Source organism: Rousettus aegyptiacus, unplaced genomic scaffold (assembly GCF_014176215.1).
Source record: "Rousettus aegyptiacus isolate mRouAeg1 unplaced genomic scaffold, mRouAeg1.p scaffold_m13_p_14, whole genome shotgun sequence".
Taxonomy (NCBI): Eukaryota; Metazoa; Chordata; class Mammalia; order Chiroptera; family Pteropodidae; genus Rousettus; species Rousettus aegyptiacus.
This window is the reverse complement of record NW_023416289.1, coordinates 43,975,608-44,001,577: the sequence shown is the minus strand read 5'-3', so window position 1 is coordinate 44,001,577 and position 25,970 is coordinate 43,975,608. Positions and strand designations below refer to the sequence as shown.

General features: G+C 44.8%; 4 pseudogenes; 2 read left to right on the top strand and 2 right to left on the bottom strand.

Moving 5' to 3' along the window:
• Positions 1 to 289: 289 nt before the first annotated feature.
• LOC118611791 lies at positions 290 to 398 on the bottom strand (annotated as a pseudogene).
• Positions 399 to 3,410: 3,012 nt separating this feature from the next.
• On the bottom strand, positions 3,411 to 3,529 carry LOC118611627 (annotated as a pseudogene).
• A 12,028-nt stretch (positions 3,530 to 15,557) lies between these two features.
• LOC118611588 lies at positions 15,558 to 15,676 on the top strand (annotated as a pseudogene).
• Positions 15,677 to 18,564: 2,888 nt separating this feature from the next.
• Positions 18,565 to 18,684, top strand: LOC118611655 (annotated as a pseudogene).
• Positions 18,685 to 25,970: the final 7,286 nt, after the last annotated feature.

The following is a 25,970-nucleotide window of genomic DNA, read 5'->3' as shown; positions in this document are numbered from 1 at the left end:
CACACTTTAAAATAGTTAATTTTATGTGAATTTCAACTCAGTTTTTTTTTTTAAGAGGTGAAAAATCTGGCAGCTGGCTCATAGACATTTTTTGAGAGAAGTAAGGTGGGGTTCTTTATATTTCTGCTGCATTAAAAAGTCATAATGCCAAGCACACGAGTTAGGGGTGCAAATCACAATACCCCTCTCTGGCTGGCGAATTAGCTTTGCTGCGGATCTTTGAAGAAAGCTTTCCTGCCATGCTGAGATATGTGAATTTTTATTTTTTTAATTTTAATTTAATTTTAAATGCCTACAGCACCTGGCCTTCCTAAGTGGTCTCCCATCCAAGTACTAACCAGGCCCGACTCTGCTTAGCTTCTGAGATCGGGCACATTCAGGGTGGCATGGCTGTAAACAAGATAATGTGAATTTTTAATCAACCCATTTTACGTCAAAAGACTTTTTAGCTTCCTGAGGGTCAATTTTTAAAGTTACAGCCTGGGCTCATGCATTCTTGCAAAAGTGGGAAAGCAAGAGAACTCACAGAGTGTACAAGTCTGGTCATGCTCCAGTAAAGCAAAGCCCTGGGGCTCAGCCTCCGCCAGGTTGTTCTGGAACAACAGTGAATATGTCACTAATGTCAACAACTGTAGCCCACTTTCATGCTCAAGGCAAGTACTGACTGTTTGTCCTGTGACCTTCGCTTCTGGGTAAGGAACATGAGCACTGACAGAATATTCAAGATCAAAACTCTTGAGCAAGAATTTCCTACCACCTCTTTGTCGAGATTCTGTCTGTGCTTAACTGAAGCATTTCTTAGTGCAAGGTAAGCTGTTTTAAAAACTGTCAATGTGTGAGAATAGGGAGGAAAAAATCTGAAATTACCAGGAAATGGAGAGAGGTGAGTAATGAAAGGGAATTGGTGTTGGTAAGTACTAAAATGTATTACTACGAAGCTGCAATAACTAAAACATTTCTCTACAAACTAAAGAATATCAAGTCTGGAAACAGCTACATAAATATACAATTACAGTTTACGATATAGGTGGGTTTTCAAATTGACATGGAAAGATGAATTATTCAGAAAATGGTGTTGAGACAACAAGCTAGCTATTTTGGGGGAAAATAAGCCACTCCTTATATCAAAATTCCAGGAAAAAATTTAATGAAATAAAATTGTAAGAGTTGTAGAGGAAAAAATGGGGTGATAATTGATCGTCTCAAAGAGGAGGGAGCTTTTTAAAGCTGAGTGACTTTAAAAGTGCAAAGGTCTGGTCACCCTCATGTAAACGTAGGCCAAGCTGGGACCCAGGGCAGGGTTCCAGTCCCATGTGATCTGTAATCATCAAAGAAAACTGGCCACTTAACCACTGTGACCACAGAAAAGTTAATTTTTTACAGTAGAAAAATAAAGGCAAAAGATAGTGACAAACTGGGGAAAAATAGACAAAAGTTTCATACCTTTCTTTATGAAGTGACCAAGAAAAAGAGGAACGACCCCTGAGAAAAATGGTTAAGGGACATTAAAAAAAAAAATAGCAAGTATCAACGGCTAGTAAACACACAAAAAGATCAACCTCACACTTAATTAAAGAAATGCACAGCCAAAACAGTCAAGTGATAAGGACAGACATGTAGATCAACAGAATAGAGCGGAGAGTCTAGAAAACAACCACGAGATACTATTTTCCACGTAGCTTATTGGCAAAAGTTCTAAAAGTTGTGTAATACCCAGTGCTGGTGAGGCTGTGATGAAACTATTGTTGGTAGTGTGAACTGGTCCGGGGGCCATTTGGCATCAGCTGTCAAATTTTCAAGATGGCTTTTGTTTCGGGTCCCAGGGAACATGCTACTAACAGTTTTCACTAACAATATACTCTTAAATATAGGCCATGCCACACGGTGAAGCGCTATTACAGGTGCATGAAATAATCCGAGGTCCATCAGTACAGAACTGGTTAAATAACTGGTACAACCGTGGGCGGATGGGACACTGTGCACATTAAAAAGAAAGGTTCAGATGTCTATTGCTGATTGGAAAATATTTTAAGTGAAAAATACCATAGGGCACATGAGATCAGCTTTATAGAGATGAAAAGCACATGTGGATACAAATGGTCATATATACATCAAGTTTTTCTTTTTTTTTTTTTTTTTTCCTGGAAGGAACAATAGAACAAACTGATAATCGCTCGCTCTCTAGGTGGGAACCTGAGTCAAAGTGGGGGTGGAGAGACTGTTACTCTCCCTCTCTGTAACTCACATTCGATAACACGTTATTTTTTAGAATGCCAATGTGGGTAAGAGAGTATGACATTTTTCATTTTCTCTAGATTTCTTTGCATTAAAAAACAACACTATACTTAAAAAAAAAAAAAAAAAAAAGTCATTACCTCCAACCACATTCACGGGTATCGCTAAGTTAGCCAGACTTTTCTGCAATTCTTGGAAATGTTTCCTGCCATTTCTGAACAAATATTTGTACTTCTTATAAAGTGTCTTTGTTTTGGAAGGTGTATCCCCATGGATGCTGGTTAGTTTTTAAAAACTTTTGGTATGGCATGTCTGTGCCTGGAAAACTCTGTCAACTATTTCTACAAAGCACATGCCTTGTCACACTCAACTCGATGACAAGTAATGCTCAGGCATGGCTGCCATGGAAAAGTTTCAATCCTGCATAACAGTTCTAGAAAAGCAAGTGAATGTGTAACAACTGAGGGCGTGATCGTGTGCTGCGGGGGACGTGGGCTGGGTGCCTCTCCGTGACTTTGACATTCAGGGTAAGCAGTGTGAACAGCTGGCAACAGTCTTTAGTAACTTAACTAAAAAATGAAAACTCACAACCTCTTTGTGAAGCTCTTAGCGGTTAACCTATGAGGAGAAGTTGTTGAAAAATTGCTACCATATGAGAGTAACCAAGAAACTTTGAAAAAGAAGTGTAGTGTGTGAAAGGGGCGAGAGCTAAAATGCATTAGATCATAAAATGAGTTATAAATATTTAATATTCCTGACAGTTTGGTTCCCTCAACTGCACTGGGATTTTTGGTTTTGATGGAGGCAGTGTGATGAGTCAGCAGGCAAGATAAGGCAAGATAAGGTTAAACCTTTCTTTGGGGAGTGAGAAGGAAAAAAATGGCCAGATTCCTACGTTCCTTTCACTGAAATGAATTCCAGATGGATCAAAAATTTAAATGCAAACCATGCAGCCATCAAGCGCTAAAAAATATTGGGGAATTAATATATGCTCTTAGAAGTGGAGGGAATATTTTTCTAAGCAGAAAAGCAGAAATCAGAAATTACGAGGGGCAAACTTGACCCATTTGAATTTTTTCTTTTTTTTTTTTTTTTTTTAGGCGAGGCAATCCTTGGTTGACCTCACAGATTGCAAGGGCCTTGTCAGCTTGCAATTCCCTATTTTTAAATTTTTATGCCTATAGCACCTGGTCTTCCTAGGTGGTCCCCCATCCAAGTACTAACCAGGCCCAATTCTGCTTAGCTTCTGAGATCAGGTGGGATCCGGCACATTCAAGGTGGCATGGCCATAGAGCCATTTGAATTTTAAAGCTTGTATGTGGCTGAAGAATCATTTTAAGGAGTTTTTAAAAACCCACCAAACTGCGAATGTATATATTTGAAATCATTCCATCGATACATTCCTTTTTCTCTTCTATTTCCAAAACCTTTTACTTATTGTATTTTTCTTTAATATTTTAATGTTTCTCAAATGTAAATGCTGGTCTATTTTCTTCTCAATAATGTCCTAGCTTGTGTGACTTAGTAGCAGTTTTTAAACAGCTGCCTGTTCTGACTTTGGTTACACAGGTCCAGAATAATTCAGAGTGGTACATGGGGTAATTTAAAAAAAAAAATCTGAATGGAATTATGAAACTCTTGCCATTTCTCACTGAGAATGAGAAAGCACAAGGAAAATATCCTGAGTTTGTCAGCATGAAGCCACCTAGAATAGCAAGGCCTGGTGTTCGAACTTGCCCCCCAATCATTTGTTGTTATAAAAGTCTTATGTCACTTAGGCTGAATTAATCCTTGGCAGATGTTCCTGCCATTTCTTGGAGCCTGAGGGGGGATGCGAGTGGTGGCAGCTGCCAGGTTAAACAATCTCACTGTAAGGACCTGTCCGGACAGGACTTTCAGATAAGGCTGTAAGTGTCCTCTTACTCAATGACAGATTTACAAGGGCTGTCAGACCTGCAGGAATAAAAAGAGAGAACAAAGAATAGCTGTGGCCGCAGCCAATAAGGTGGTCTTGGCTTCTAACATTTTTTATTTTTAGGTTGTGGTGGTTGGTTTTATTTTAATGAGGATCCATATAAAGAAGTAAACAAGAAATGACCCAGCATCCCACTGCCAAAATAGCTCCAGTGGACAGTTTCGAATAAAGTACGTACAGTGTTAGACATTCAAACTGTGCTGAATTGAAAATAGAAAACGCCACCCCACCCTGCTTCTCTACCTCCCTCCAAAGCCAACGATCGTAACTGGTTATCATTTTTCCTTCCAAAAGAGAAGTAATGCTTGTGTGTACCAGCATGTCTCTCTATATGTATGCATGTGCATGTATATGTGTCTATGTTTGTGTACATATGTGCGGTAATGTATATGTTTGCATTTATGTGTCTCCGTACATATGTATATGTGTGAATTTATGTGTATATATACATGAGGGGATGTGTACGCATGCACGTGTTTATGTGTATGTGTGTATGTATGTGTGCAAATGTAGGTATATATGTTTGTACATGTATGTATTTGTGTGTATATGTGTATGTGTGATAGGAGCAGAAGCAGCAAGGTCCCTTAAGACCAAACCTCGGAAGTCACCACTAGGTCGTCTCTCCCCTCCCTTATTGGTCAAAGCGGTCACGTGACCCACCCTGATTCAGGAAGCCGGAAACAGACTCCCCTCTCAATCGCAAGGTCGGGCTACAAAGGGGCGTAGACTGAGGGTGCATGTTGCCTTGAGGGCCATTATTTTAACAATCACCCAGGAAAATCATTATAAGGCATTGTCAGTGCCTTACCAGTTGGATAATAGATTCAAGAGTGTTGATTATAAACTAAACAAACAGTTAAAGTGCGTATATAAAATGGAAACAAAAGAGTGTCTGTAAGAGTAGGTCACCGAAGGGGGTTCGTGAATAACTGAATTCTCTGCATTGAGGTCCAAAATTCAAAACAAAATTTTCTATTTCTCTCTTATTCTTCATGTGTCTGGGTCAAAGATGGTTTATCATGGACATTATGGTTGAGCATTTCCTACAAATTTTGAAGTAGCAAACTTGACATTCTGCTTTTAATTCCTATTAATTTTTCTTGAATAACTTGTGGCTTAAATGCAATGATGTAACAATATCAACTACAGTTCGTAATGGTTATTTTATATGATATTATAAATACTAGTACATGTGATAATTCTAAAAATTAGACTCATAATAAATCCTGATAAAATCTAGCCTCTATTCCTTGTTCTATTTTTGTTTTAAAATCTAATTTCATATGGTCATGCCATCCCCTCTGATCTCAAGCTAATCAGGATCAGGCCTGGTTAGTACTTGGGAGATCACCTAGGAAGACCAGTGCTGTAGGCATAAAATATAAAAAATAAAAAATAAGGGATTGTAAGCTGACAAGGCCCTTGCAATCTGTGAGGTCAGCTAAGGGTTGCCTCACCTAAATAAATAAATACATAAAAACAAGAATAACTAACTTCAGCTTTTGTTGGCTCACAAGTGTATAATGTCCTTCTTAATAGTAATATTAATCCTCTACCATTTGCATCTACTTTTCTCTTTGCCTATATGTAAACCTTTCACAATAATTATTTATGATTTCAGTATTTTTCTCTCGAAGTATAAATTATTCTTTTATATTTCAACTGGAAAAATTTCAGCATGTAAAGATTTTTGCTTCTAGTTACATCAAGAGCTCGATTATAAATTGGACAGTGTGTGTTTAGATAACAACCGTAGATGGAGATGACCCGCCTGGACCCCACCACTGATGGGATAGGCAGATGGTCACCTAGGCAACCCCAGCATCTCTAATCCCTCTGGGTTCAGGGAGGCAGAGACTGCTACTTGGTTCTCCAAATACTGAACCCAAAAGCCAAAGCAGGCCACTAAACCTCCTTGTGCCTCAGGTGGCTTATCTGTAAAACAGAGATAGTAGCAACCTATTTCAACAGGTTTGGGGGAGATTTAACTTGGTTAAATCTGCAAAGACCCTATTTCCAAATGAGTTCACGTTTTGAGCCATTGAGGGTTAGGAGGTCAATATATCTTTTTAAATGGACATGGTCCAACCCATGACACCAGGGAAATAGCAAAGCCACTTCCTATTTCCTTGTTCCAGGCAGGAAGATGGCGAGGGTGCCTGTCAAGACCTTTCTGGGTCTCACCTTGCCCTCACTGACCATCCTCTCTTTCTTCACCTTGGAGGGTGAGGCTGACCTTGACGTCTTAGGAGGTAGCATTGTGATTAGGACTTATTTCCCAGCTTCCGAACTTGTGGGTTCACCTAACTTCTCACCAGCCTCACCTGGGTACCTAATGGACATGTGACACCCAAGTGGCCCAAAGGGAATACCTTATGCTTCTCTCCAAGCCTGCCCTCTCTTGTCTTCTCCCTCTCAATCCTTAGCAACCCCATCCTTCCAGGTGCTCAGGCCTAAAGTGCCAGAGTCATCTTTGACTCCTCGCTCGCTCTTATGTATCATGCAGGATCTGTTAAGAAATATCACAAGTTCTACCTTCCAGATGGACCCTGAGTCCATCCACTTTTTACCAGGGTTTGCTGTTCATCACCTTCCATGCCCTTGCCTGCTCACTGGGCTTCCTGCTCCCAACCCAGGAAGTAAGATTGCCAGATGAAATACAAGATGCTCAGTTAAATTGAATTTCAGATAAACAATTTTGTTTGGTATAAGTATATCCCAAATGCTGTATGGCACATACTTACAAGTAAAATATTATTGTTTGTTTGGAATTTAAATTTGCCTGGACATCCTATACTTTTACTTATTATATTTGGCGATCTCTGTCCCCTCTGTAGAAGATTCTACACATGCAGCCAGGGAGCTCCTGTTAGCACCTAAGTCAGATGATGTCCTTCTCTGCTCAGTACCCTGGCTCCTCATTCCCTCCAAGTAAAAGGTCAAGTTCTCCTCACGGCCCTACTAATTCTGCCTTCTATTTGTTTCTTTGACTTCATCTCCCTCCACTCTCTCTCTTGCTTACGTGGCTCCAGCTCTCCCAGCCCTTTGCTATTTCCTGATCATAGAGGCACAGCCCTGCCTCAGGGCCTTTGCACTGGCTTCCCTCTGTCTGCACTACTGTCGCCCTAGATGTTTCCATGAATCAGTCCCTCATTTCCTTTAGGTCTTTGCTCAAATGTCACCTTTCGAATGAGACATATTCTGACCACTCTGACCCCACCTTCATATTCTTATCTCTTTCTTACTTACGGTCCATTTACATATTTATAGTTTTTGTTGTCGTTGTTTATGACCTACCTCCCTTACTAGAAGATAAGCTCCACAAGGGCAGGAGTTTTCACTGATTTTTTTTGTCCACTACTGTATCCTGAGCACCTAAAACAATGCCTAGCACATCATTCAATAAATATTTTGCATGCGTGTGTAATTAATTAATTAACGGAGCCAAGACTACTTGAGTTTGGATTCAAATCCTCTGCTTCCTCATGGTGGACCTCACTGCCAGTTTTCCTCAACCTCTCTGAACTTCAGTTTCCTCTGCTTTAAAATGGGGCTGATAGCTTGACGCTCATGACGTTGTAGTGGGGATTGCATGAGTCAGCGCAGGTACAACCTTTTATTATTATAATCAGCAGTAGCTAAGAGCACCAATAGATTTATTAAAACCTATTTTAATATTTATTTCATAATTATTAAATGCGCATCATTCAGTTGCAAATAATAGAACCACAGTTCAAACTGGCTTAAATAAAATACATTAAAAAAAAAAAAAGGATTTTATGGGATAATGTAACGGAGGGACCATCTGGGCTTCCGACATGGCTGAAACCAGGTGTCAGATCCCGTCCTCAGAACATCTGTCTCCCTGTCCCTAGGCTGTCTTTGGTATCGACTTTATTCACGGGCGGGCTCCCAGCAGCTCAGGGACCTGTCCCCCCAGAGGACATCTTTCATCCAGTGGAAAGAGGAAGCAAGGGAAGAGAGCCCCTCCACTCAGCCCCTCTGGGAAGAGTCCCAGGTTCAGCTCTGTTGGAACGTGAGTGGGGCGCACGCGGACCCTGGGACCAGAGATGAAGTCAGCGGCAGGAAGGCTCCTCTCCCCCGACTCCCGCCCCGCCCCGCCCACCTACTCCAGGCTTGCTCCCCTTCTCCACAGCGCCTCCTGCCCCAGTCTGCCAGCCCTCCTGGCTCCCCTCTCTTGATTAATTGACTCAGAGCCTTGAACTACCATGCGACGTCCCCTTAGAGTCTACTCATTTCTTTCTTTTTTTTTTTTTTTCTCTCTCTCTCTAGACTAGAAGCTCCCTGAGGCCAGAGGGCTTTCCTGTCCTGTTTTTGCTGCAGCTCCAGCCCTGGGGGAAAGCTCAGTGCCTGAATGAGGCAGATGCTCAGTTGACATTTGTTGGCTAGATAAATTGGTTAGTCTCTATTTTGAAGAAAACGAGAGCTGATGTTTATAGAGCGCTTTCTTTTGTGCCTCGACCAGCTGAAGCACTTTCAATATATCCCTGCACCGGACGCTTGTTGCAAATGCCCTGAGGATTCAGTGACCCCCGCAACGGACAAACTGAGCCATCGAGGCCCAGGGAGAGGACGAAGCTTGCTTTATCCAGTTGCTGCTGCTGCTGTTGCTACTGTGACAAATTACCACCAACTTAACAGCTTAAAATATCCCACATGTATCGTCTTCCGGTCCTGGAGTCTGAACGGCTCAGTGGAGCCACGTTCCTTCTGCAGGCTGCAGGCGAGAATCATTTGCAACTTTTTTCGGTTTCTAGGGGCCGTCTGCGTTCCTGGGCCCCTGGCCCTTTCTCACGTCCTTCTGATCTCCGCTTCCATTGTCCACTCTCCCTCCTGCCTCCCTCTTCTTTGTAAGGACCCTTGTGATGGTGCTGGACCCCCGGATGACCTAGGATATACTCTCCCGTCTCAAGGTCCTGACATCCATCACATCTATTGTTGCAAGAAGAGACACCCGACGGAGGGTGCTTCCTACTTTCTTTAGAGGAAGGAGAATTTCTTAGGCCTGCGGAGTGCCTGGGGTTAACAACTCCATGCACGTGCTCTCTCTAGTTGCGTTTCTTACAGCTTGTATACTTTTGCAGTGTCCATGCGAGGGGCCCGTGATTCCTTTGTCTGAGGTTTCACACATGCTTCATTACTCAGGATGGGGAAAAGGCGCTTTGGGTGGGGGCGCTGCAAGGGGAAGCAATTTCTAGACCGCCGGTCCTCTCTATTTACAGGTCATTTTGCCTTGTAGAACCTGCGACCTTGGCGCTATCAACACTGTTACAGAATTCTCGAAGAGAGGGGACACTGAGGCTCATAAACAGAAAGTAGCACTTACTGATGCCAGCACGGCTCATGGCTCATCGGATTCCTATCCAAAGGCTGAGCTCTAATTGTAACATAACAAGAGCGGTGTTACATCGTCTTGTTATTCCTGCACAGCTACAGAGATAAGAGCAAAACTAGTTGGACAGCAAGCTATGAATCAACAGATGTGAGCTGTGGAGTCCTTGAGGTGGGGGAGGGAGCTGTGGGAAAACATGTGAGCTGGAGATCACTGGGCAGCATGGCGGAGAGAGCAGTTCTCACGGGCTGAGTGGGTTACTTCTGCAGGCCCTTTCCTTTGCATTTTTTTCAGATGTCTCCTTTGCCACATGAGGTCAGGTAGCACAGGTGCTGAGGATTAGCCTGTCTTGGTGACTCTATCCCTTACTGGCCATGACCCACCATAGGCCCCGATTTATGTGTTGCTCAAACAAACTTCCTGTGCCACCCCAGGGACCCTCCAAATTCCGGGGGCCACGTTTCCTCCAGCCGCTCAGCCTCCCACCCCCTGGCAGGGCTCCTGTTCCCGGAATGGAACTCATTTCCTTCAGACTTCGGGGAGTGGAGAGGATTTGCAGACAGATGTGGACTCCGTGGACTCGGCAGGGGCCGCACTTCCATCCTCCCCCTGCAAGAGCCAGTCCCTGCTGTGATGCAAGCAGCTGGCCTCTGGGGTTTGCAGAAAACCCAGTACCACAGGCCTCAAACGCACGACCCTCCTGTTTTCCTAGTAAGTTTTTCTTCTCCAGGGCAGTGGCTGGTGACTCTGTTCTTTCCTCGACCCTCTGAGTGCCCCCACCCAGTCCGGATCCCCAACTGCTGACCTGGAAGTTTCCTTTATTAAGAACAGAGACAGCGGACAGTGAGCACAGGTGAGTATGATGGGGGAGAGTTTAAGAGTGTGTATTCTGCAGCTGACTGCCCGCTTCAAGAGGCCTCGCCTCTTACCAGCTGTGTGACCTTGGGGAAGATACTTCCTGTCTCTGCGCCTCGGTTTTGTCATCTGTCAGATGAGGATGATAATGATAAAAGCACCTATCATGGAGGAAACGTCCTGCAGATAAAATGAGTTATATTTGCAAAGTGCTTAGGACGAGGTCTGGCATGGAAGCACTTCATAAGTTTTTGTTAAATATAAAATAAAATAATAAAATAAAATAAACCTCTTTGCTTCTTTAGCTTCCTACCGTGAAATGCGCCTTTGCCAGTATAGCTCGCTCTTCTGTCCTGTCCTTGGAGGGGGTGTCCTGCTCCCTCCGAAAGCCGGTCCCTCCTCTGCACTGGGGTTTCCCCTCCTTTGCCGGGGAAGGTCTCCACCTCTCCCTGACCTGGTCCATTCCACCATCTCCTTGGTTTTGGGAAGCCCTCCCTGCCCCTGCCCCTGCCCCTGCAGCCACCACCCCCTCCCCCCACTGCCCCTCTTCCTCTTTATGCCCATCCATCTGTGGAGAACTGCTGTTCTCAGGTTCCTGTGATTTCTGGCCCCACCTCTCAAACAGGTGGCCCTCGTCAAGGCACCAGAGCTTCTCTCTCATAAATCCAACAGGATGGTCACGTCTCTGCCCTCATCTGACTGCTCCCCCTCCCCCCAAGTCGTCTCCTCTCTGCTGCTCATAGCCGATGTCATTAGTGCAGACGAGGTCCTACTGGAGTCAAGTGAGCCCTTGATTTCATGAGACTGGTGTCCTTATGAGAAAATGGCCACGTGGTGACAGAGACACAGAGAAGAGGCCGTGTGAAGACAGAGGCAGAGACTGGAGTGATGCGGCCACAAGCCACACACACCAAGGATAGTCGGCGAAGCACCAGGAGCTGGGAGAGGCCAGGCAGGCGTCCCCCGCAGGTCTCTGAGGGTGTGCGGCCCTATTGACACCTTAATTTCAGACTTCTGGCCTCTAGAACTGTGAGAGAATTAATTCCTGTTGTTTCAAGCCTTCCGGTTGCGGCACTTTGAGATGGCAGCCCCCGGAAACTGATACGCCCCACCCCTAGGCTTTCATTCTCTCTCTCCCTCTCCCCCTGTCTCTCTGTCTATTTATGCATACATTTTATGAACCATTTGAGGGCGAGTTTCATACATCATGTTCCTTCACCTCCGAATATGTTGTTGTTTACTTCCTAAATGTAAGGAGGACATTCTTGTACGCGACCAAGGTAGTTACCAAAGTCAGGGAATTCAACCTTAACTTCACGGTTGTCTAATGTCAAGTCCACACTCATCCTGTCAGTAGTCCCAGGAGAGGCCTTTTCAGCCGCTGTATTTCTCCAGCCCTGGATGTCATATGGGATCGTGAGTTGCGTTTCGTAGTCACGTCTTCCTCATCTTCAGACCAAAGCCGCTCTGTTTTTTTCCTTGACTTTCATGACCCTGAACTTGTGGAGAATGAGCCTCCATGCGGGTTTGTCTGATGTCTCCTCGCAGTTAGACGCAGGGCTGCCCTTTGGGCAGGAATTCCCCAGGAGCGATGCTAAGTCCCCTTCTGTGTGTCATGCCCGGCAGGGACACTGGCTCTCGACATGTCGTGTCACCAGCGATGTTCGCTCGAATCACTTGACTCGAGTGGCATCTGCCAGGCTTCTCTGCCGTGAATCCCTACTTTCCCCTTGTGACTCTTCGCTTTTTGTTTTTTATTTTTATTTTATTTTATTTTACACCTACAGCGTCAGGGCATTCTAGGCGGTCTCCCATCCAAGTACTAACCAGGCCTGACCCTGCTTAGCTTCTGAGATCAGATGGGATGGGCGTGTTCAGCACCACATGGCCGTAGACCCAGCTTTTGGTTTTTTAAAGTGTCTCACACCGTGCTTGATTATGCAAGCGACACGTCTGGAGGATTTCGGCACGTCATTTCACACCAAGGGGGTGTTTTTGGATCAGCACGGAGAGCTCCCCCCTGATTTTTATTTTCCACGTGTTCTACTGCGTGGCTGTACACGATTTACTGCATGGACATTTAGTCTAATTGCAAATCTCTTTCTATCAGTCTCTTTGCTTTCCAAACGCGCACTTGGAGCGGCGCCCCTCCCAGCCTGCGCAATCGCTCTCCTTGATTTCCTCTGCCCTGAGGGACGTGGACCCTCCGAGAGGCCCCGGGGGTGGTTCTGGGCCATTTTCCTCCTCGCACCACATCAGGTCTCTAGATGATCTCCTCAAGCCCCATGGCTTAAAATACCTCCCATGTGCCAGTGACGTCTAAATTTCTATCTCCGCCGCGTCGCTGCCCCAAACTCCTTTGTCTAACTCTGTTCGGACTTCCGCTGGGCGTATGGAATGTAAAACCTCCAAACTCGCTTCCCTCTTCTCCCAACTTGTTTCTCCCCCAAGCTTACCCCTTCACAATAAATGGACCCACCACTATTTTAATCATTTGAGCCAAAACAGAGTCATTAAAAAATTATTTATTCACAGGATAGAAAATTCACCATTTTTAAGTGTGCGTAAGTGGGATTGAGCACGTTCGCGATGTTCCGCAACCATCGCCTCTGCCTAGCTCGAAGAAGTCTCGTCACCGCCAGAGGAAACCCGCCCTCATCAGGCATCGCGGCCTGTCCCCTCTCCCTCATGGATTGACCGATTTTGGATATCGCGTAAAAATGGAATCGTGAATGTCGTGATTGTCGTCTGGTTCGTGTTTTCAAGGTTTACCTTCTCAGTTGAGCCTTCAGGCGCTTATAATCTCATCCAGCAGCCCCCGCAAATGCACGTGGATCCCACAAAAGCAGTTTCCAATCGAGGCCTGCTCTAACCTGTGACTCTTACAAATCACAACCCAGATAAAACGATTGTTTTAAGCTTTTCTGTAGGGGAGGAGTTGGTTATGAAGCAATAGGAACCAGAACAATGATGTCACCTGGAGCCTAAGCGGTTGGCTACACAACTTCCCACCTAATTGTCTAATTGCCTGATGGGGAAAGTGGATTTAGAGAGCAGGGTAGAAAAATGTCATCATGGCTCACGGCCTTCAGAAAGTCACGGGAGGGATGGACTCCACTCCAAGACTATTTGCCCAAAAGGTAGATTTGGAATGGAAAGATTTTGGCCTGGTAGACTGAAGGTTTAAATGTAAAAAAAAAAAAAAAAAAAAAAAAAAAAAAATTGACACTTTAGCAGAAGAAAAACAGTGGTAAATTGGTTTGTAATCTTAGAGCTGCAGAAGGCTTGCTAAGCTTCACGCAAACCCCAGAGATCATGAAAGAAAAGATGGAAACATTCAATCTCATAAAACTTAAAATTACCTCCAAGGCATATGTACTCTAAACAAAGCCCATAAGACAAACCACAGACTGGGAAAAGTACTCCAGACGTGTGGTGCAGACGACATGTTAATTTCCTTTACTCATCAGCAATCTCACCCCTCAGCTAGAAAAAGAAGCTCTATTAAAAAAAAAAAAAAAAAAAAAAAAACAGACAAAAGATAGAAACAGGAAATTCACAGAGAAAAAAATGTCCACTAAACACTGGAAAGGATACTGGATCCCGTGATTAAAGAAATGCAAATTACAAGATGTGCTTTTAGCCTGGAATGCAAAGATAACAAAAATGAATAATGCAGTGGTGCTGAGCCCAGGAAAAACAGGCATCTTCTCACTTCTGGCCAAGGCCTGTGTGCTGCGATCTTTCAGGACAGTTTGGCAAGAGTGTCTCCGTGGGGGGTCCCTGGAGCCTGCCGCTTGGGTTCAAGTTCCGGATCTGCCATTTATTAGCTGCATGGCCTTGATTAAGTTAATCGTTCCTTATGTGCTTCCGTTTCCTCATCTGCAAAATGAAGATAATGATAGCTAGCACCTTCTTAAAGGCCTTGCGGTGAGAATTGAAGTAGATGATGGTATAGGGAGCCAGGGACCCCTGAATGCAACAGGGCTGTGGAAACGGAGAGGGAGTGAATTCAGTCGTGTATTTAGCCAAACGGTGTTTACTGAACGCCTGCTACACACTGAATCTTGTTCTAGAGTCCTCAAGCAGGACGGAGCCACAGCACGGTTTAAGTCCCCCCTTATCCACTCACGGAGTTCCCAGTACTACTTTCTATTAACAGAGCTTGGAACATAAATACAAATATATATATTTAGACAGGATTAGTTTGCTCAAGGCCCAAAAATATATGTATACTCAGAAATCCCTGTTCTCCAACTCCAGCGCTATTACCTGATTGGCAAACTCCCATAAATGCTGACCTTCGGTTACCTCATTAAACCTCCTAGCCCTGGGGGTCCTGTCTCACACAGAGAAAAGTCCCGAGTCCCTGCCAGAGGCTACAAGATGCTGCTGCAGGATCTGGCCACCTGCTCTTTCTCCAACATTTTTTTAACTCTCCCTTATTCTCTCTGCCCCGTCACACACGAGGGGCTTTGCTGTTCCTCACACACAGCAGGCAGCCCCCAGCCTTGGGGCCTTTGCACGAGCTGTCACACAGGAGGGGCTTTGCTGTTCCTCACACACGGCAGGCAGCCCCCAGCCTTGGGGCCTTTGCATGAGCTGTTCCTCCGGCTTGGAACACTGTTTTGAATGTTCACATGGCTGCTCCATCGTCTCCTTCCAGTGTTAGCTCACATGTCACCTCAATGGAGTTTATTCTCAGCTCACCATAAAAAATCACAACACCCCTCCCCCACACAGACCCGCTTTTTGTATCTCTCTTCCTTTCCGGCTTTTTCCCCCCCATAACCACTCACTATCACCACATAAGATATTATACCTTTGTTATTCGTTTGTCCCTGCTCAGTCTTCCCATTAGAGTGTCAGCTCTCAGAAGGTGGTGAATTTTGGCTGTCTTGTTCGTTGCTGTACCCCCAGTTCCTAGAATCCAACAAGGAGCAATTTATTTATGATGCACGGTGAAGACATGATGCTAATTTCCTTAATTTGTGAAGCTTTCTTACTCCTCAGCAAAAAGAAAAAAAGAAAAAAGAAAAATAAAAAAAGAAAAGAAAGAAAAGAAGCCCCAAATTTGAAAAAAATGGGTAAAAGGTATGAACAGAAAATCCACTAGAAAAAAAATAAATAAGTTTAGTCTATGGTCATGCCACCCTGAACCAGCCCCATCCCATCTGATCTCGGAAGCTAAGCAGGGTTGGGGCTGGTTAGTACTTGGATGGGAGACCACCTAGGAAGACCAGGTGCTGTAGGCGTAAAAAAATAAAAAATAAAGGACTGTAATCTGACAAGGTCCTTGCGATCTGTGAGGTCAACCAAGGGCTGCCTCGCCTAAAAAAATAAAATAAATAAAAATAAAAATGTTTTTTAATTTAAAATTCACTAGCCATGTGGCCCCAGGTAAGTGATTTAACCTCTCTGGACCTCAGTTCTTCTGACTCCAAAATACAGGAGCTGTCTTATTGAATAAATGAGCAACTGAATCAATAAAACAATATCTAACTCATGGACTGTTATAAAAATAAATGATTTAGTAAAGATTTAGGGATGGTGTGCTCTGTGTAAGTGATAGCAATGCCTGCTTTAAAAAATAGTGCTATTGTTATGGTTATTATACTCATCCTTCAAGATCCCCTCCAATGTCACTTCCTCTAGGAAACCTTCCTGAATGAAGCCAGACAGGATTAGTTGTTCAGGGCCCCCAACACACTTTCCATAGTGATCTCTTTAAACTTTGGCAAAAAAATGTCCTAATTAGCATATTCTGTATTCCACACCCCATACCCAGGATCAGAACGTGCCTTCCTGATAATTATGGGCTTCTCTCCCTGACTGCAAACACGTTGGTCTAGCCTGTCACAACCACTGGACTGATCTCCTAAAAGCAGAGCCTGTTTCACTCTCTCAAGTATGCCCAGCACGTCACCCAGAGCCCTGAACAAGGAAATGTCTGTCAGTATCGGCGGATGGAATCAACGAGCGCTTCTGTCACCCGCTTCTCAATCCGTAGTGTGCCTGAGCCCCAGGGTTGAGCAGTGGAGCCCCCAGGAGTCATAAATCTGTGGCAACTTTTTAAAATCCATGACCACACTTAGCTACGAATTTTTTTTTTTTCTCCTGATGAGAACTTGTGAGATTTACTCTTTTTGCAACTTTCAAATATACAATACAGCGCTATTCAGTCTAGTCTAGTCTGTGCTGCACAGTGCATCCTCAGGACTTATTTATCTTGTACCTGGAAGTTTGTAGCTTTAAACCTTCATCCATTTTTCCCACCCCAAACCCACCTGTTAACCACTAATCTCTTCTCTGTATCTATGAGGTCAGCTTTTTCTTGTTTTATTTTTTATTATTTTTTTTTAAAGATTACACCAATAAGTGAGGTCATATGATAATTGTCTTTCTTTCTTTTTATTTCACTTAACATAATGCCTTAAAGATCCATCCATGTTGTTTCAAATGGCAGGATTTCCTTCCCTTTATGAGTGAATACTATTCCATTGGATATATATGTACCACATCTTCTTTATCCCTTCATCTGTGGATAGACACTTCGGGTGTTTCCATGTCTTGGCTGCTGTAAATAGTGCTGCAATGAACATGGGAGTACATATATCTTTTCAAATGAGTACCCGGAAGTGGAATTGTTGGATCATATGGTAGTTCTATTTTTAATTTTTTGAGGAACCTCCATACTGTTTTTGACAGTGGCCGCACCGATTTACATTCCCCATGGCAAATATTGTTGATTGCCAAATTTACTTCGCCTTTTGAGGAAAAATAATCTTTGCATTAAAATGGACGATGTTATTTGATGGAGTCGAATGTGCATTTTTAATGCCCTAATAAGACTTTGGAAAAATCTCTAACCTAATAAAAGCCCTTAGAGGAGAGGGCACATTTTCCTTCTTTTCTCTCTGCTGGAAAACCTCAAGAGCAATGCATCAGTCCAAGCCTGTAGTTTTATAAAGAGTCCTCGTTATTTATGATCAGATGGTGCTCAGGAGAGAAGCAGGTCCCCTAGGAGTGATCAGGGGGTAAGGAATTCCTTATGGGGATCGGATTCTGGCAGTCATGGGCGAAGCTGGGGGAAGTGCAGACCCCAAAATGAGTGGCGGGAACATCGAAAGAGGTGACTAACCAGGGAGCAGGAAGGTTGTTAGAGGAAAGGTAGATGAAACTCGGTGCCTCTAACTAGTATTGGATTTTGAGTCTCTGTGGGGTGATTGGCTGGGTGCTGGGAAACTGAGACCTCCGAGAACAACCTGGAGCCGCTGAGAACAAATCGGAAGCCCCACGTGTCTCTTGTCACCCCCAATCTCAATTCTATGCGTGACCAGGGGGAGAAGCCGTGCCCTTCCCTCACGGAGGTTCCCAGGGCCCCTGCCCCACATTCAATGGATGCTGGAATAGGAAAGCCAGCAGGAGCAGGTGGAGCTGAGGCTCAATGCTGCCCCAAGCCAACAAGGTGAGCCAGCAGGTCAGTGACAACGCGGCATGAGCCAACGTGGCACCTGGGCTCTGCGTTGACCTTCCTACGGTCATGGCTGTTACTTCACTTCTGCCGTCTAAATCACATGCACGTTTCTCTTTTAAATACGTCTAACCCAGAGCCACCTGGGGAAAGGCATTCTAGAATATATAGACCCAGCTTAGCTATGTTGGACAAGACAAAATCACTGCACAGCCCGCAGAGAGAAGTGAGCTGCTCAAGGTCACACAGCAACTGAGTGACAGAACAGGCATTAATCTAAGTGGCACAATAAGACACCTTCTTCTCAGGGAATGGCATGGTATTGAATGAGTTTAAATGTTTGGATGCTGAGGAAGGAAGTCTGGCTTTGCCATTCGGTTTTATAATTTGTGAACTCTTCATTATATTGCAAAAATGTTGCAAAATCAGACCCGCCTGAAACCTAGCAGCACTCTGAGAGTTGGAGAAGTCAGGTTTATTTCCCTGGCGGTCCCAGAGGAGAGAGTGCTCTCAAGATCTGGGCCCTGAGCTCAGGGGCAACTTTGCTTTTATATATGCGCTGTTAGAGTTGGCATGGGCTAGTTGATTGATTTGTCCTCAGATGGTTACAAACAACGGGAGTTGCTATGGGCTACAGGCAGTTACAGAGCATGAGATTCTTGAACAGGAACCTACGGCCATGCCACCCTGAACGTGCCTGGATCTCATCTGACCTCAGAAGCTAAGCAGGGTCGGGCCTGGTTAGTACTTGGATGGGAGACCAACTAAAAAGACCAGGCGCTGTAAGCATTAAAAAAAAAAAAAAAAAAAAAAAAAGATTTCAGACAGGAACTTAGGCAATACATCTGTTTACCTAGACAGAACAATCAAAAGAGAGGATGAGTCTTCAGTTGACTTAGAGATCACCCTGCCCTTCGGCCTATGCAGCAAGCATGTCTACAGAAGCAGAACAAAGAGCTGATTACAAGGTTAGCCATTTGATTGGAAAATTCCTCTTCCATCCTCCCTTTTGATATCCTTTTAAAGAATTCTTATAGGGCATCAGCCTCCTGATCTTCCTGGCCTGGGGGCTGATATAATGGTGGTCCAGAAGTCACAACTATTTGTAATTATGGATTCTAGGCATGGAACTTGACAAAACAGGTCAGGATACAGGGACCAAACAAGAGAGCTATGAGAAGCATGAGGAGAGGACCTGCAAGTGGGAGAAGCCAGGATTCCCAATTCATATTCTGGACCAGGACCCCCATGACTCATCTAACTGTTGATAGATCATAGTGGACCCCTTCTAGGATAGGACGACCTCGGTGTCTTTGCAGGCAGCCCTGAAACCCCCTAACAAATTCCTGCCTAACTCTTTTCTAAGAGCCATGAACCCCCTTATTATTTGTATGCACGTGAGGGACGGGAGGTCTCTTCTTCCATATCTGCTTCCTGGTATCTGCTTCTTGCTGAGAGGGATCATAATCTCTGCCTACTGGGGTTTCATGGTGTGCTGGCTGGGAAAATTACTGTTTGACTATCGCCATGGGAACATAAGATATCACCTATGGGAACATAACAGTCTAACAATAAGCTTTCTGCTTCTGTACCCCTGCTTGCACAATCGGCCTGCGGGTCGACAGGTGGTGAATAAAAAAAAAAAATAGACCTTTGTGTTCCGACAGAATGAAGAATGGGATTTGGGGCTTAAAAACCATGTACCTCTACATTTCAGGGCTGCTTAATTTGGGGTCTGTGTACCCTGGCTGAATAAAGAGTGTTTCCTATAACTCACTGAGTTCTGGTGGTCCGTGTGTCTTTCGGGGGCTGGCGGCTACAACGTTTGGAGGCCCCAGCGAGATCTCAGGGAGTGGCCCTGAGATCTAAGACTGGACAGGCCTCCTAAGTGGTTGCTGTCCCTGTTACGGATTCAAAGGGGTGGCCACCCTGAGACGTCCAGGGTCCTTTAATGTCGTGATGGGGTCAATACAATCATCAAGGACGCAACCTTTAGGACACACTCTTTGTTCCTGGTCCCGACAGGAATCTCCAAGGCCTCAACGTCTCAATAAAAGGTACTTTTCTATCTCTGTTGACCAGTCATCGGGGGTCCATGGAGAGAGTGGACACAGTCATATCTACCACACTGTGGCCAGGACATGGGATGCTGCCTCTTATGCCCTGTTATCTCGTTCTGTTTATTGTTTTTGGTCTTGTCTAGGTTGTAGGTGGTGGACTTCTCTGGGCCCGCCTACACCCCAGTAAATGTTCTTGTCTGAGTGTCTATTTTGTGTTTTCTGCGCAAGCGATGGAGGGAAGCCTGTGTTCACAGAAGACCCTTGGGGTGTCTCTTGCGACATTTCAAAGAAGGGTTTGTAGAGGGAGCTGACTTATGGCATAAAGTTTTCTCCATGCAGACTAAGGACATTGTGTGAAGTTGAATGGCCGTCTTTTGGTGTAAACTGGCCTCTGGAGGGTTCCTTCGACAAGGGTTTGGTGAGGAATGTTTGGAAGATTGTCACGGGAGACCCAGGACATCCTGATCAGTATTTCAGACATCGATCAATGGTTAAACCTTGTTTGGAAGCCCCCTCCTTGGCCCACTGGTGTGCTCTGTCTCTGGGGGCACGAGTTTTGGTTCTGGGCACCCTGAAACATGCAGCAGCTGAATCTCCACGACAGCCCAGTCCCTCAGTCCTCCAATCTCCACCTGAGGACAGTGACCTACCCCCATCCTATAATCCAGGACAACAGAGGCCAAAGAGCACTGCCTCACCTCCTCAAACAGCCAGCAGGTAACCCCTATGGGCCTCCTGCTCCTGCTCCAGGCGGGGCACCAGCCGATACCACCACCCCGGCCGTTCTCCCCTTGAGAGAAGCACCACCCCAGGGGTATCACACAGACAGGCCCTTTATGGTTTATGTGCCTTTCTCAACTAGTGACCTGTACAACTGGAAGGCACAGAATCTGCCTTTTTCTGAGAAACCCCAGGCATTAATGGGACTCAAGAGAGTGTCTTTCAGAATCACTGCCCCACCTGAGACAATTGCCAACAGCTTTTAATTATCCCCTTGACCTCGGAAGAACGGAATAAAGCGGACGGATGGACGCATTCAGACTGAAACACAAAAGATAGCTGTGGGAAGGAGGAGAGTTGAGGAAGCAGGGGAACAGATTGAGGAAGAATTTCCCTCCACCTGCCCAGACTGGCGACACAGCTCTCAGGCAGCGAGAACGGCATTAGATCGGTATCACCAGATTCTAATTGGGGAATTGGGATGGCTGCTCCTCAGCCAACTGACCTTTCTGAGGTAAGTGAAGTTATACAGGGACCTCAGGAATCCCCTGGAGCGTTTCTTGAACGAGGCATACCGGGTATACACCCCCATTGATCCTGAGGCCCCTGAGAACCAGCAGGCAATTAATACAGCCTTTGCTACTCAGGCAGCCTCCGATACCCATCATAAATTACAAAAATTAGAAGGTTTTGCGGGAATGAACCTGTCCCAACTTGTTGAGAAAACCCAGAAGGTGTTCAACAACAGGGAGGCACCTGATAACCCTAAATGTATGGCTAAAATTCAAAGCTACTGTCATCAACCCAGCCAATCTGTTGCCAGACCCAGACCCCAAGACCCCCGTTCATGACTGCACAGATTTCACTGACGCTGTGTGTTCCTCGCGGCCAGACCTCAAAGACTCCCCTCTGCCTGAGGCCGATGAAGTTCTGTTCATGGATGGGAGCAGCTTCATGCAGGAAGGAAGGAGGTATGCTGGGGCAGGGGTCATAACTCTAACTGGCACTACCTGGTCACGAGCTCTTCCCCATAGAACCTTTCCTCTAAAGGCAAAACTCATCCCCCTCACTGAGGCACTAAGATGGGGAAAGGATAAGGCAGTCACAATATACACTGACAGCCAATACGCCTTTGCCACTGCACATGTACATGGAGCCATCTTCAAGGAAAGAGGGCTTCTGACTTCAGCTGGGAAAGACGTTAAGAACAAGGAGGAGATCTTAGCTTTACTTAAAGCCATATGGATACCTAAGGTTCTTGCTATTGTTCTTTGTAAAGGACATCAAAAAGGAAATAGTCCTGAGGCTGAGGGAAACTGAGCCAATGTAAAGGCAAGAACAGTGGCCACAAGGCCAGTGGGGCCCCCACCACATCTACTGACTGTTGTCCTTTACCCACAACTGCCTCTGTCTCTGACTTATACGGCGGAAGAGAACATATATTTTCAAGACAAGGGAGCCACTAGGAACCAACAGGGGTGGTGGATGACCCCAGATGGAAAAATCAGGCTCTCACTGCCCCTTGGAAGGACTCTCCTCCACCAACTACACCAGACCACACACCTAGTGTGAACTAAGATGCTCCAATTTTAGACCCCTACTTTCACTCGTTAGAAGGGAGAAGAACCGCAGAGGAGATTGGCTCACAATGCCCGGCTTGTGCCCAAGTTAAACCAAGGAAGGGGAAGATAGAAGAACCTAGGCATAGGGATGAGAAACTTATCTGGGGAAACACTGGGAAGTCGGTTTCACTGAGGTAACCCCAACTGTGCGGGGCTACAAATATTTACTTATTTTATAGACACCTTTTTCAGGATAGGTAAAGGCCTTCCCTACCAAGAAAGAAACTGCCTTAGTAGTTACCGAGAAACTATTACAAGAAATCTTCCCTCGATTTGGTCTCCCTGGAACTTTAGGGTTGGATAACGGGCCAGCCTTTGTGGCAAAGGTATCACAGCTATTGGCTAGCTACCTAAATTTGCCATGGAAACTCCACTGTGCCTACTGGCCCCAGAGTTCGGGCCAAGTAGAGTGAATGAATTGGACCCTGAAAGAGACATTAGTCAAGTTAGGATTAGAAACTGATGGGACCTGGGTAGAACTTCTCCCCTTTGCTCTTCTCTGAGCTAGGTGTACTCCATATATTAATGGATTCACCCAATTTGAAATTTTTTTTTTTGGAAAACCTCCAATGTAATACCTAGAATAGAAGATGAGATAAAGGTAGAACTCCGTAACCTTGTCTTACTTAAATCTTTACAGGCCCTTCAAAGTGTACAGAAGGAGATTTGGCCCTGGGTTTGTGCTGCCCACTCAGCCCCGGGGGACGGACTTCCCCATCAGTTTCAGTCTGGGGAGTCTGTGTGGATCCGGAAGTTCACTTCCAAGGGACTAGAACTCAAATGGAAAGGACCCTTCACTGTCTACCTGACAACACCCACTGCAGTTAAAGTAGACAGCATCTTAACATGGATTCATCACTCCCACGTGAAGGCAGGACGAGAGTGGACAGCTCAGGAAGACAGGCCCTTAAGACTAAGACTCAAACATACATAAGTCTAACCCTCTGTTTCTTTCTTTTTTCCTCTTTAGCCCAGGCATTCATCCAGCCACAACCGGAACTAGAAAAAGCATTAATAACTTTGCTAATGATAATATACAAGGTCTTAAATAAGACCACCCCAGACATAGGACAAGATTGCTGGTTGTGCCTAAACCCCAAACCCCCTTACTATGTTGGAGTAGGAACTCCCCTAAATTTAACTGAGCCGAGCAGGCTAGAACTTCAAGTTGATTCACTAGCAGAAGTAGTCCTCCAAAATAGAAGAGGTTTAGATTTATTATTCTTAGAACAAGATGGATTTTGTATGGCTCTAGGTGAAAACTGTTGCTTCTATGACAACAACTCTGGAGTAATTAGAGAAAGTTTACTACTAGTACAGAGAAATTTAGATGCCAGGGAAAAACAGACTAGAATCAAATAACTGGTTTCATAGGATGTTCAATTGGTCACCATGGCTAAAAACCCTTCTATTCCCTGTAGCTGGAGCTTTAATAATTCTCTTCCTCTTGTTAACTTTTGGCCCATGTTTCCTTAATTTCTTGTTTGCATATATAAGGAAGAGAATTAATTCTATTAGACTTTTAGTATTACAAAATAGAGGCTATGAACCAATTCCACATGAAGGATCAAAGATTTGATTTTCTGCTAAGGCCAGTGGAGAATGTGCTGGCTGGAAAATGACTGCTTGGCTATCGCTCATGGGAACATAACATTCTAACAATAAACTTTCTGCTTCTGTACCCCCGCTTGCACACCCAAACTGTGGATCGACAGGTAGTGAATAGAAGAAAAACAGACCTTTGTGTTTAGACAGAATGAAGAATAGGATTTTGGGCTTAAAAACCCTGTACCTCATATTTCAGGGCTTAATTTGGGGTCTGCGTACCCCGGCAGACCCAGCTGGTTGAATAAAGAGTGTGTTTCCTATAACTCACTGAGTTCTGGTGGTCCATGTGTCTTTCGGGGGGCTGGCGGCTACAACAATAATACTCTTTCCCTTTCTGCCTGAATCAGGGAGGGATCTTGGGTTTCCTGCTTAAATGCTGCCTCAGTATCTAGACAAGGAACATAAGATATGAACTGATTATTTAAATCCATTTATTTCTGTTATTGATTTGCCTATTAAGTGAGTAAAGGAAACCAGGCTTGGTTAATATACTTCTTAAAGGGTAAAAAGACCTTTGGCCTAAAGTCCTCTCCCCTCTCAGACTCCAAGGACCCTGCCTGGCCTAAGGCCATTCCTGCCAGCATGATGGTCCTATGATCCTTATCAAAAGCTTGATGAAGTGGAGGACCTGAATTACCAGTTTCAGAGGCATTTTCTGGATTTGGGGGAGAGGGCCTTTTTCCCAAAGAAAGGAGGGAGGAAGACTTAACTGGGTATACTAAAAAGATTAGGAACTCTGCAAGAGAATGTTACATATCATTTCCTGCTAAACGATTAAGAATTTTACAGGTGATGTCCCGTAACAATACATGTTGTATTTAGATTAAAAAGTTTTTTTAAAAAAAAGTTTCAAAGGGAGTAAATTTCAGGCACGATTTGATCTAGAGGTACATGATGTCATCAGGACAATGGCAGTTTCTTGGTGATTCTCTGAGATCAACTTTTCTCAGGATGCACAATTCCTCCACAAAATGGCTTCTCTCATGATTCCAAGAGAGCCTCCTAGAGGTCCCATACTTACTCTCTCGTTCCAAGGGGAATGAAAGAGCGTTCCTCCTTGTAACTCGGCACAGAAGTCCCGAGCTTCATTCTAATTGGACTATTTGAGTTCACATGCCCAGTCCTTAACCAATCTTCTGACTAGGAGGATAGAATGCACTAATTGACTTAGGCCTCGGTTACCTGGGTGACCACTTCCGAACCAATCACTGTGGCTAAGGGGTGGGGTTATGTTGATTAGTTCAAGCCATTCAATGGGCACGCTTGGAGGAAGGAGTTTGGAGGCTGTCGATCCAATCCAAACTTTTTGGTTTTTATTACTGGGGTAGGGAGGGACGGACATTGTGAAGGCGATCACATATGCAGCACATTTCCTTTTTCTCAAAAAAAATTTTTTTAAAACTCACAACTTACAAGAAAGTTGCTAGTACGTGCAAAGAACTTTTTCCGCCTCTGAATCAATTTTGAAAGTGAATTACCAATGTGGTGCATCATTCTGAATATTATAGTGGGTGTATCCTACAAACAAGGACATTCCGCGGTGAAGATCTTTTGTTACCTTCGATTCGTAAATTTTACATGAGATAACGTAAAAACCCACATTCCTCCACCACACTTGCCATTTATTCATTTATTTATATCTACATGAGCTCGTGGATTTTCATTTTATTCATCGGGTCATGATCTGTCACTCCTATTATTAAAGCTGATACTCGAATTGTCCCAGGCTTGGTCGGTGGGCGCCCATCAAGCTGGCTCCTGTGTCTTTCCACCTGTTTTCATCATTCTTTACTTTCTGATCGCCCCCAAATGTTCCAGGTTCATTTTATATCTCCCCTGTCCCCACGACTCTAGAATCAGCCATTTTTCCAAAGGATAAAGGGTGGGGGTATTTCTTAAAGCGGGTAGCTGACCCTTCACTTCCAAACGACCCACTCAGACTCTGATTTCAATGCGGCTGGGCCCGGCCAATGGCAGAGGCGATACTCTAGCGGTTGTCATGGAGATTGCTGGGCCGCAGAGCGGAAGGAGTCGTGACGTCACTGCGGGAGTAAGTGCAGCGGCC